General features: G+C 36.0%; 1 pseudogene; it reads right to left on the reverse strand.

Annotated features, from left to right (window-relative positions):
* Positions 1-2,242: 2,242 nt before the first annotated feature.
* On the reverse strand, positions 2,243-9,940 carry LOC112671407 (ATP synthase subunit d, mitochondrial-like; annotated as a pseudogene).
* Positions 9,941-13,806: the final 3,866 nt, after the last annotated feature.

Here is a 13,806-nt window from a genome sequence, read left to right on the forward strand (position 1 = left end):
CTGTACTTCTGAAGTTTGAACATGGGGGGATGAAGGTTTGCAACCTTGTGATCTGCTATGTTAACCTAGCTATAGAAATTTACACTGGCTTCTGATCCCAGTGCCTCAGTGTCCCTGGGTTATAAAGGAGAAAACCAGTAGGTACATATGTAATATTAATATATCTTATATTCTATTTAATTTTTATTGGATTTTCACCACCATTGATGCTGTGAAAACAAAATTTAAGTATTACTCTGAGTTTGGGTACTCAATCCCTAGCAAATCTGCATAGCATCACTGCGTAAAATGCAACACTTACTTTTAATAATGTATTGAAACTTACAATATTAGATCTTCTAGTTTTTTGAGCCCCAAACCATTGTGTGAGACGGGAAGGCCATTGCTATTATTATTATTTTGTCTCTGTGCTACAAAAGTCAAAATTAAGGCTTGTGAGTTTTAATCAACTTGCATGAAACTGTGCAGGCAGCGATGATTGTTTAATACCAGATCTAGAGATGACTTCCTTTAGAAAATGTCACTCAGTGATTGAGGTTCATTCCATTTTTGCTGACATGTGTCACCAAAGTATTTCCCATAGAAAACCTTTCACTCCTATGCCAATGAATCTCAAACTCCTAAGCCACTAAATATCTTCTTTCAAATACACTGACTCTTATTTCAAATACCAATTTTCTTGGTACTTGGTATCTATGACTATTAAAATGTAACTTGTTTTACAGTTTGTTTTAGAGTTCACCTTGCATGAGTCGAATGATTCATATTGGCTTTAATAAAGAACCCTATGCCAACATTAGTCAGGTAGGCTTTTAGAAAAATATACTCCTTAATATATCTATTTTATAGATTACTCAATGAATTTCAGCTTTCTGGTTCCCAGGCCAAAAGTACTGACCATCTTCATTACAGAATTTGATTACTGCTAATTTATTATAAGACAATAATTAGTGTAATTATATTATCCTACTGAATAAATCAGCTACTATCCCCCACCCTGACTTTCTGCAGATAAAATACTTGCCACAGTTCTAATATGAGAGTGATCAAGGCTTTTGCTAAGGCAATACATCATATAATCTTGAGCACTGGGAGAAATTGGTTCAGGTAAAAACATCTTACTGACTCCAATAGCTCTATAACTCTCTTATGAAGATTAAATCATAGTCGTAAAACAGGGCTGTTTTTTTTTTGTGCTTTACCCCTCAGTGGATGCCTCCTCTGTATGGTTGAGCAGGTTGGGCACTGTGAAACCATTCTTAGAGACCTTGTACCCACAGTGATGACAATCACAGTTAATTTCATTCAACCATTGAGTGCCTACTATGTGATTTTTTCTAGAAAGTAAGGATGTAGTTAAACAAGATGATCTAGGTATTTATTTTAATAGAGCCAGTATTTTAGCATGTGTGTGTGTGTGTGTGTGTGTGTGTGTGTGTGTTTATATGTTGGTGGGGGAGTGGAAAGAAGCAAATAAAATAATCAAGAAAATATATCAGTAGTTATGTGGTATGATTAAAGTAAAATGGGATGATGTGAGAGTGACCTCAGGGCTCTTTTAGATGAAGTATTCATGGAGGGCATCTCTGAAGATGTGCCATTTAAGGTAATATCTGAATGACAAGGAATTATCCAGCCACGCAATGACCTGGAAAAAGCATTTCAATCAACGGAAGAGGAAATCCAAAGGCTACATGAAGAAAACATGTGCATCTGGAGTGTAATAAGTAAGAGGAAAATGATACTAGATAAACTCAGGAAGTAGAGGGGAAGAGCAGACTGTAGATGCTAACTGATGAAAGTAAAGAGTTCACATTTCATTTTAAATTCATGCAGGGACCAGAGTGTTTTGTACCATCACATGGAGATGGATGGCAGCCTAGCTTAGTAAAAGGGTGCAAATTCACCATTCGATTTGAGCAAGGTGATGTATTTGGTGAGGCCTTGGATGTTATGCTAAATTCAAATTTTCTTCTAAAGTTGCTGGGAAGCAAGGAAGAATGACCATATGATTTCCCTTTTAGAAAGATTCCTCAGAGAATAAATTAGAATAGGATAATACTGGAGACTGGTTAACCCTATCAATTTTCTATTAACACATAATAATCACAAATATGGTGGCTTAAACAAAACTCATTTTTTAACTCTCAGGTGAGTAAGTGAGAAGTCTAAGTGGGCTTGGCCATTTTTTTTTTTACCATATGATTATTTTTAATGTCCAAAGTTTATAATATGAGGGCCGAGGCTTTCTCCTCAACTCAAGTTTATAAATTTTCAATTGGCTTGTGAGGCCAATATGGATACTTCTTGTCTAATTTGGTTTCTGGGAAGACTTCATTCAGGTCCTCAATGGTCATCTGATCAAATGGAATTATGTTCTTCATCTTCTCCAGCTCTTTTTCATATTCTTCAATCCTGGCCTTTGAGAGGGACAAAAACTCAGCACAGCTTTTCACATCTTCTTTTTCCTCAGCATCCACCTGGACAGTGTATTTATCCTCTGGCACAGGAATCTTCAGGGCGTTAAACTTCTTCTCAGAGTCATCTACCAAGCCAGCCTTTGCCACATTGGCCTTGTAGTAAGCCCAGTCGATAACAGGTGGTTTCTCAGTAAGAGTAGCCAACCTGGAGGTAAGCATCTCATTCCAGGATTTCCGGGAGTTAGCAATGGCCTTCTGGTTTCAGGGTATGATCTCCCCAAAAGCTACCCAGTCAATGGTTTTTAGAGCAAGTTTTCGCCCAGCCGTCTTGAGATCCTTCACCGACCCTGGCGGCCCACAGTCCACAGCAGCCTTGTCTGGGTTTTTAGCTTAGGCTCTCAAAAGGCTAAAAACAAGGATTGTCCAGGATATGCTTCTATCTGGAAGCTCTGGGACATATCCAAAGCTATGCCTCCTTGAGGAACAGTATCAGAAGTTTAACATTAAAAGAGAGATATATGTAACTAAAGTAACTAGTACTAGAGATATGAACAAGCAAGTAACAATAACAAGCCTCAGAAGGGGGAGCAGTACTCAGAGTTGCTACAATATCTTATCTAAAATGTCCAGTTGAGAGAGAGAGAGAGAGAGAGAGAGAGAGAATATGCACAGAAACAGGAAAGTATGATCCATATGCCAGAAAAACAGACAAACAACAAACAAAAATCACACAACATATACTTCCTGGAAAAGTGACTAGACGCTATATTTAAGAAAAAAGACTTGAAAGTAGCTGTAATAAACAAGTTTAAGGAACAAAAGGAAATAATAATTAAAAGTAAAGAAAGGTATGGTGGGCGAGAGCAAAGTTGAGATAGCAACTGGAATCTGTCAGAAATGTTATAAAAGAAAATGTATCAAAAGTCATAAACATATACTTGCTCTTTTCTCAGCTGGTTTAAAAGACAAAATTGTGTAAAGTTATAATTATCACAGTGTATTATTCAGTTTGTAACATTACTAGATGTAATGCATACAATAATCATCTCATAGAGGGAGGACAAGAAATAGAACTATATGTCAGTAAAGTTTATGTGTCTTACTAAAATTAAGATACTAGAAAACTGAAACTGATTCTGATTAGTTAAGATGTGTAAGGCAAACTGTAGAGTAACCAGTAAAAACTTAAATTTTATAAAAAGTGAAAAAATCATGAAAGAAATTTAATATTAGAAAATCTTTGCTTAATGTAAAACAATAGGCAGTAAGAGAGGAACGAATGACACACAAGACATATACAAAAGAAAAACTGAAACAACAGACATAAATCCAACAATATAAAAAATAATATTAAGTGTGAATGGATTAAACAAAATCCAGTCAAAAATTTGAGTTTGTCTGACTGGATTAAAACAACAACAAAAAAATCAAAATCCAATTACACGCTGTCTAGAAGAGTCACACTTTAGATTCGAAGATAAAAGTAGATTAAGTGTAAAAGGCTAGAAAAATTATATCATGCAGACAGTAGCCACAGAGAAATGGAGTAGCTATACTAACATGACACAAAGGCTTCAAAACAAAGAATGTAACTAGAATTGGAGGGAAACTTAGTGATAAAAGGATTCATCCACCAGAAAGATAGAACAATTACAATTAGGTATGCACTTAATAACAAAGCATCAATATACATGACCCCAAAGCCTTATAGAAATGAGAGGAGAAATTGACAATTTACCATTCTAACAGGTGTCAGGTATGATCTCATTGTGCTTTTGATTTGCATTTACCTGATGAGTAGTGATGTTGAACACTTTTCCATATGCCTGTTGGCCACTTATATGTCTTCTTTGAAGAAAGATCTATTCAGATCCTTTGCACATTTTTTATTGGATTTTTTTTAACCTTTGAGTTGTGTGACTTCTTTATATTTTAGATATTAACCCCTTATCAGAAATTATTTGCAAATATTTTCTCCCATTATATATATGGGTGAATTATATGGTATACAAATTACATGTGCATAAAGGTGTTAAAAACAGAAAAAAAAAAACATTTAAAAAAGGGAAGGAATAGTTAATGCTTATTCCATAAATATTTAGTTCTAATATTTAAGATTATATAGAAATGCATTTTAAAAAATAACAATAAAATAACAATCCTTAGAAATTGCACATAATTTTGCTATAATTTTGTCCAACTATTCCTTCTCATAAGTGTTTCTTTGAACCTCCCTGTTATTCCAATCTATTTTAATTGGCCTCCAAATTATCACTCTAAAAAAGTGGTGCCTAAAGTGAACATAATCGTCAGAGTAAACCAAGTCTCTCCCTTCCCTTGTCCTAGATAATTTTCTTTTAAAGATACTATCTATTCTCTCATTAGATCCCTACTTCCTTTCCTAAATGCCCACAAAATACTCTTTTAGTAGTTAGTTCTGAACTGTGGACCAGAATGGATATCAAACTCATTTTTAGCAATTTAAATAAATTCACCTCTTCCACTTCTTGAAAATTGCATTACACATCTTTATGCATTCTCAGAGTTCTTTGCTTATATATCAGTGATCTCAGTACTTTGAGCTCATTTAGAACAAAAGGTATTCTCATTAAAACATTTTATATCTCTCTAAGACTCTAATTCCCTTTTATCAATATGTATTCTATTCTACCTATCCATTCATTCACGTATTCATTTAACTTAAAGTTCATTTTCTTTGTAACTTAAGGATGAGTTGATAATTTGTCTTTATAACTTTTATCCACTGTCATTGTAAATCAATACCAAGCTAAAGGTCTTTCTTTTATATTTTCCTTTATAAAATGACTTTTTTAGGATTCCTTTGTGTTGAATTTAGCTAAAACCATGAATTCATGTGGTGCTTTGTCTTTTCCATGCCATTTTAGTATATAACCTTATTTCCATCATATTTTTAAAAAATCATGTTTATCAAAAAACTTTCCATATAATTTCCTTATTTGATTATTGCTTGAGTTGTGACCTTTTTAAGGCTAGCTGGTCCCACCACAGGTTATTCTCCCAATCATCTCTTCCTGTATAATGAGTAATGCCAATACTAGGTAACACTTATTTAAGGTATAATATATACTGGCCTCTTTCCATTACATTTGGTATAGATAATTACATTTAATTATTGCAATAACCATTTGAGGTGGGGGAAATGGGGAGTCATTGTTCAATTGGTATATAGTTTGATGTACCTGATGAATTCGTTCTAAAGATATGTCATAATCCATAAAACCTATTGTCAACAATACTGTATCATGCACTTATGTTTGTCAAAAGGGCAAATGTCAGGTTAAATATTTCACTGTAAAGAAATAAACAAACAAATGACCACAAGAAAGCTTTTGGAGGTGATTGATATGTCCATTATCTTGATTGTGGCGATGGTCTTATGGGTGTATGCATATGTTCAACCTTGTCAAATTGTATACATTACATATGTACAGTTTGGTGCAGATCAATAAACTTAAAAATAAAGAGGGGGGGAGGAAGGAAGGAAGGAAGGAAGGAAGGAAGGAAGGAAGGAAGGAAGGAAGGAAGGAAGGAAAGATGGAAGGCAGAAAAAGGAAAAGAAGTGGTAGGAGAATGATTGGATGTGGCCATAAGCAGGAGAGAAGAATCGAAATGACTCCAAGGCTTCTGATGGGGAGGCTGGGCAGATCATGCCCCATTCACAAAACTGGAGATACACAGATACATACAGTCAGACAGAGGAAAGCAATAATTTCAAATGTATTCATACTGAGACTGAGTTACCGGAGAGAAATGCCCAATATTCAGTCCCCACTGAATTGGGTTAAGAGTAAAGGTTGGCATGTATCTCATGTAGCATTTAAATTTTATTTTATTTATTTATTTATTTATTTATTTATTTATTTGCATTTAAATTTTAGATGGTAGCTGAGGATGTAGGAGTAGATGATATGGCCAAGGATGATAGTGTAGAATAAGAAGACGTAAGTGGGCACACATGCTTTTGAACCATATGACATTTAAGAGGTGAGGAAGAGATAGTTGATTATTTTACAGTAATTGATGAGAAGGTAACTTTTTTTTTTTCATTGACTGCGTTGTTCATCTAATGGTGAGATCGGAGACCTTATATTCCCACTCAAACCATCGGGCCTCTGGGGAGAGATCCAGAATCTGTTCCCTTGCTTCTTCATTACATGCTGTCTACTCTTTCAGGTAGAGTGTAATACAAATCATGTCCAAAAGTGTCTTTGACTTAGTTGATTGTTTTCTGTACCTTACTTATTGCTGACTTTTGAGATGCAATATTCCTCCTAAATCTGGCTGGCATAAATTCTGATTCTGATTCCAGGATTTCTCTTTTATCCACCTTTCTCTCATTATTTGTCTATTTTCTCTAGTTAAAAACAAAACAAAACAAAACAAAATAAATACCTGCCCTCATTTTAATTGTGTTAAACTCCGAATATACTTCTAGTAAATCACAGAAAAAGATTCATCTATTTGAGTCTACTTGCAGTTAGAATCTCTTGATTGCCATATGAAGAGTAGTATGTAACCACCAACTTTGCTACCAGTTGACTATTAACAACAATAACAAAACTGTAACTGAAAATGGGTGTTCTTAATATTTTCAGTCCTTCCAGTTATTCCAGATACAAATTAGATAAGTGGACTTGGATTGTCCTTGAGATTCTCAACCAGTGACCTTCCAGCACTGAGTGTAAAGCTTCTTGGATGACTGCAGCCACATCAATCTCTCTCTGGCTTAACTCACTTTGTATTTATTGTCAGCCCTGCACAGCTGCCAGTTATTATATGTTGATCCATTCTTTAATTGTTCCAGTAACACAATTGTCTGCTATTGTCTCCTATAATAATTTGTTAATTGTTTTATGTGTGTGCACCTTCTTTCACAACAGTGAGTATAAAATCTTCTTTAGGGGAGGAAGCATGTTTCATACTTCTCTTGAATCCTGCATTTTCGGGAATAATGGTGATGATATAGGGTAGGTATGCAATAAAGCCTTCTGATGTATCAATTTTTGTATTGATTACTTACTACTTTTATTATAAAGCCACAGTAGGTCAAATAGAAGTACTGATGATGCCTTTGCCCACCTCATATGGTGTTGTGAGGATCAAAGCAGGTATTAGAAGGGAAATTACTGTGATGCTATACTACTATTATGAAGATAGATTAGATTATTAGGAGGAATTTAGTTGAAGTTGTTCTTCATATTTTATAGAATATGCTTTCTTGCCTCCTGCTTTGGAAATTCATCAAAGCAATGAAAACAAATTTTGAATATGCATTCAATGGTTTGGATCTAATTAGATGACTTTAGAGTTTTGGTCCAGATCTAGATTGACTCCAGACCTGAAGATAACCCTGCAGGCTGGTTAGGAAACTGTTAACTGAAAATATAGAGACAAGAAAATTTCTGTTCATCATACAGTATAATAGAGAAGGTAGCTGGTTTGATTTCATTTTCAGGGTTTAAACTCTTTCCCTTTGTCATCATTAATAAAAATAAATAATCCTGTAAGATCAAAGCAAGGACCTTGAGCTGTGGATCCCAAACCCAGTGCAAAAGTGGCACAAAGACACCACAGTGAGCTGACAGTGGCATAATGGGATATTTTAGATGTTCAAAGTAAAAATAATAATAGTTGACATTTACTAGACACTGTTTATTAGCTAGAGGTAGTTCATAGTTTCAACCCAAAATCATGCTACTTTCCATTCAAAGGCATATATCATATATCCTTTGTTTTGGCAGGTATGATAAAAATCAAATATGGTGTGAAAACTGGCATGAAAAAGAATGAGGATGGCAATATGCAATCTGATTCCAAGTCTGAGAATTTGTGCAGTGGCCAACATGGGCACACATCCCATTAGTACTGGAGTTAAGAATGAAATAAGCATATCTTTTTGTCATTCATTTCATGTGTATTACTTTTTCAGACAGCTAATAGGCTGTTAAGGAATAAGTACTTGGTTATTTGAACCTGTCTTTTTTCTTTCTAAATAAACTGAACATCTAGGTGTTTTTGTTTGTTTTGTTTTTGTTTTTAATTTTTTGTTACTTTTTAGGATTTTTTTTTTTTTTTGCCCAAGAATGCCATAAAAAATTAGTGAGACATTAAGGGCACTGAGAATCAAGGAAGACTGGATGCCCCTGGACCTAACGCAATAAAATATGTTTGACCTTTCCATGTACCTAAGTACTTCACAGCACTTCATTTTTTATGTTAATTTCTTTACTTTCCTATGAAGGTTTAGAGAGATTATTTTTTACACAATCCATCTAAATATAATAACATGTTTTCAATGTGTTCCTTATAAACCACCTGTAGAAAGGTTCTGATATATTAGAGACACCTTTGGATAAAGATAGTCATATCATCACTGTTGACCTTGACTTCTCCATCTGTGAAATAAGAGTAGGGCTTCTTTGATACTTCCAGTCTCCTTCTATTCTAACATTCGTTGAGGCTTCAAATCTGGATGATTCTTGAAATATAATGTTGGGCTTATCCAAGGAATGGAATGAAGAGAGCCCCCCACACATGGTTTAGGTGAGAGAGAGAAGTCTTCTGTCTAAAAGCAACAGCCTGCAGTTTTGATACCTATGAAGGCTGCACTGATATAGGTATGTCCAAAATAATGGATGCCAGAAGTAGCTGACACTTAGCTACTTGAGACAGGGACACCTGGACATTGTGGCAGAGGCAATTCTTTTTCTACTTTAGAATGTTGCGTGGGTCTTGAAGTCGGAGGAAGTGTACAGTGCAAGAAAATCACCATGCTGTTGACAGCCTTATACTTAGAAGCCAGTCCTGTTCTTCCAAGTGTCCTGAAAGTCATGTCAGATGAATGAAGAGAAAAATGAAAACCATTTTCCCTTGATATTTGAATACAAAATCCCAGGGTACTTCCTTCATGGAGGTAGATAATGTTAAATTGTGCATGCAGACAGAGTTGGCTTTCTAGATATTTACAAAGATAAAAAGGTCCCCGACTTTACTTTTCTAATATTGCAATAGCTGCTTTTATGCGTGAATAAACTCTTTTTTTTTTTAAAGATTTATTTATTTATCATAGACAGAGAGAGAGAGAGAGGCAGAGACACAGGAGGAGGGAGAAGCAGGCTCCATGCCGGGAGCCTGATGTGGGACTCGATCCCAGGACTCCAGGATCGCGCCCCGGGCCAAAGGCAGGCGCTAAACCGCTGGGCCACCCAGGGATCCCCGTGAATAAACTCTTAATTACAAATTTGAAAATACCTTTATCATCCTGTCAATGCTATCTAAGCAATATTGAATGCTTTCTCAGATTTTTTTTTTTTTTTTTGAAAAAAGAAGCTCTGCCTATGTGCAGCATGCATTTCCTGTCGTGCCTGTGCCTGTCACCTACCCTGGTTCTTTCCTGCTTTGAATGGTTCTCTCATGCCTTCTGTGTATTGTATTAATATCTGTCACTTACTCGCCTCCTTTATCCTTTTTATCTCCATCTTCTTGGTTCCTCTGTGGGCTGAACTTTAAATTATTGTTCCTCTCTTATTTTCTTCGCTCTGAGGTTTCTCTGCGATGTTTTCCCCTCGCAGTACTGTAATGTATTTATTATTCCATGCAGAACCCTTCTTATTGCATGTTCATTTATTTTCCAGTAATCTTTATTAGATCTTTTAATTTGTAATTTTTTTCAATTCTTTTTAATCCCTTTTTATGCAAATTCTTTTTATTTTATGCTCCTCACTTGCCTCCTCTCTGATCTTCCTTTGATGATTTTATTGCAGTTTCTTCTCATCATTTTTACTTTTTTCTCCCTTGATGTCTCTAAAATATGATCTCCCTACTTTCCCTGATTCTAACTCCCTGTCCCATCCTCCATTCCTGGACTTGTGGTTTTAAATAATTTATTCTCTCAGCTAATTGCTTTGCCTCTCCAACCTTCCTTTGTTTGGAAATGGTCCTTCCAGGACAATTGGTTTCCCTTTCTTAGGTAAAGATCAAACTGATGTTCCTCAGGACCTATAGTAACAAGTAGGGGCAATCCAGGGTCCAAGCTGGAGGTCAAACTGAGTGAGCTGAACAGATTCAAGTTTGGTTAAACTGCACAATTTTATAGGTCACCTTGTAGTGTGTATATTCAATGATTTTCTCTAGTAGCCCAAGAAAATTCATTTGCCTGGGGGGTGCTTGACAGTTTTAACATTCCTTCTATCCATTAGAAACTAAAGTCCAAGTTTCTGACTCAGACATAAGGCATATACTTGAAGTGAAAAATCTTCTTTTCCCTGACCTTTATATAGCTAGTTTGGGGTGGAGAAAAACAAGACAAAGGAATGGCCAACTTTTATATTCTATTTTTCTCATTTATGTTTTTAAGGCTTGGCTATTGCTTCTGTGTGGTATAGAGTGAATAGAATGCCAATCCATCCCTTCCTGTAACAGAAAATTTCCTGAATAATGCATCACTGTCTAACAGCAGTCAATTAGTGAGTACTCTCCAAGTAAGGCATTGACCATTTTCCTCACCACTCTAGGTGCAAAGTATTAATGTTCCTTAGGGTGAGATGCCCAGAAAAGAGTACTACTCCTGGTGTCTGGGGGCCAGGAAGCTGATCCAGCTATTGTTGAATATGAGTGGTGGGTAGGAAGGGCAGGAGATGTTTACTGTAGTGGTAAGGTAGTTGCTGCTCAGCAGCACATGGCACTTGAGGCAGAGCAGCTTATGATGAGCCTTATAGTTTGAGTTTCTGCCCGAGTTATGGGCTGGGGGCTGTCAGGTGACACCTGTCATTTCCCTCTCTCTCAGTTTTCTCATCCATAAGATGAATTGGTTGCACTCAGTGAAATCTAAAATCCCTTTCAGCTCCTTCTCCCCTGTCATAATGCTTCAAATTCCACCATTAAGCATTGATTTCTTTTGGTTTTTAAGGCTTTTAAGTTTTCAAGGATTGCCATTAAAATGCATACCTTAAGGGAGGAATAACACTTTAGAGTCTTTTTAGTCCATATGTTTGAAGAGTTTGACTGATATCCTAAGAGGCAGGTTATTTGGGAATAAGCCATGGGTTGCGATCAACCAGGAAAAGCAGAGATGGGGGGTGGAGGGGATGGTGGCTACTAGGATCAAGAAGAAGCACAAATGAGATGATGAAGGAACCAAAGATACACAAAGGGATAATTAAGTGCTGGTTTCTTCTATGTATATTTCTCAATTCTTGCAGAGAAACTGGGTGTAATCATTATCATACCTACACTTTTTTTCATGAAAGATGAAAGTTCAAAGATCTGAAAGCATGCCCCTACAGCCATATCGGAAAGAAGAATGGGCATAGGCACTGAGATTGTAGGGTACCAGAGTCCTTGCTCAATCTTCCCTCTGGGGTGTTACTTACTGCTTTATTCTTTTTCTTTTTTCTTTTCTTTTTAAATTTCAATTCAGATATAGTATATTCTTTTTAATTTTTAAAAATATTTTTAACTTTATTTACTCAAAAGAGTGAGAAAGAAGTGGGGGAGGAGCAGAGGGAGAGGGACAAGGAGACTCTGTGCTGACCCCAGAGCCCAATGCAGAGTTCGATTTCAGAACCCTGACATCATGACCTGAGCTGAAACCAAGAGTCAGATGCTTAAGAGACTGAGCCATCCAGATGTCTTGCTTGTTGCTTATTCTTTACAATGTTACCTACCTAGAGTGAGTGCTCAGGACATAAGGTGCATCACATGGGTTATCCATTCATTCTTAACTAATAATCATTATATCCTCCAGTTTTCAGAGAAAGACTCTAAGGTTTAGATATTTAATAATCTGACTAACCACACATAGCCCATATGTATATATCAGGGAGAGAAAATAGGTATATAATATATGAAGTATGTCTTGGAAGTTATAACAAAGTCTGTATAGCTCAGTAGCACACCCAGTCACAACTGCCCCAAACTATTCCTTTCCATATCTACTGATTGTCTAAACTCATTTCTAATAATCTACAATTTAATAAATTAATTGTGTTACTTGCTCTTATTGTGCAGAATAGTATAAAATAATTTCTCTCCTTCCCCATCCTTATTTTTCATCAGCAGAGTCATTCCTTGTGAGCCTCCTTCATTTCAAACTCCCTAGACTTTGATCTGGTAAATCAGGTTAAACATTCTGATTTGTTCATTTTGAATTTTATCAATTCAAAATTAAAGGAGGTGCTTTTTTGAGTGTCACTTATTAACTCTAAGTTCCTCAAATACTTGTTGATGAATACCTAATCCATCTTTGGAGCCAAATTTTATAGTTTGTTTGCTTTTAATATCGTTGGATGGTATTGGTAAATCATGTAGCCTCTGTGAGACCAATTTTCTATAACTGTACAAGCAGTTGTATGAGACAGTCTTTAAGATGCCTCTAATTCCAAAATGGCATACTTTGTACCAAGGAAAAACCTCCATTAGTTATTTGAAAGATATTAATGGAGAACCTAAAGTATGCCAAATATCGTGTAAGGCATTGTAAATACAATAATTAATTAGCTCTTGTGTTATGGAGCTGAGAATCTGCTGGAGAGCTCATTGCAATAGAATTACAAAATAATCTTCTATTTATGTTGGTATGCTGCTTTATATATTTTTAATATACATTCCCATGTTCCTACCCTTGCCTCTCACATGGCTCACCCGGAAACAGCATACATTGCTGTTCTTCCTTCCCATCATCAACAGGCCCATCCTAAATCTGTGTAACTTGCAGGCTTTTTAAGTGCCCCCATTCCATACATGAAATCATACATAGAAGTAGACAATCACAAAATGAATAGATGCCTGAGGACTTGGATATAGTTTGAGGGGCTTTCTGCTTGAATTTTATTTTTTATTATTTTTACAATGTTTAAAGAAATATAGAGATAACAGCATTTTTGGTTTTGGGAGTAGATGAGCTAGGGGGAAAGTAATAAGCAATTGCTGCAGTGAGGAATGGAGTGTTCTGGTATGATGGATATACTCATTCATGGTCTTTGGTTTCTTTGCCCAGCACACTTTTTGCACCATTTTAGTCTGATAGCCGTACATTGGGATATAGTTGTCAGCTCACTTAGAAATCTATAAATGCCTTGAGGGATGCCTGGGTGGCTCAGTCAGTTGAGCCTCTGACTCTTGATTTTGGTTCAGGTCATGATCTCAGAGTTGTGGGATAAGGCAATGCTTTGGGCTCTGTGCTGAGCATAGAGCCTGTGTAATTCTCTCTCTCTCTCTCTCTCTCTCTCTCTCTCTCTTCCTCTGCTTCCTCCCCCCTGCTCACACTCACTCATGTACACACTCTCTTTAAAAAAATATCTATAAATGCCTTGATATTTGCACCATTTCCATTTCTTTATGAGCC

The sequence above is a fragment of the Canis lupus genome, chromosome 16, assembly GCF_003254725.2.
Source record: "Canis lupus dingo isolate Sandy chromosome 16, ASM325472v2, whole genome shotgun sequence".
Taxonomy (NCBI): Eukaryota; Metazoa; Chordata; class Mammalia; order Carnivora; family Canidae; genus Canis; species Canis lupus.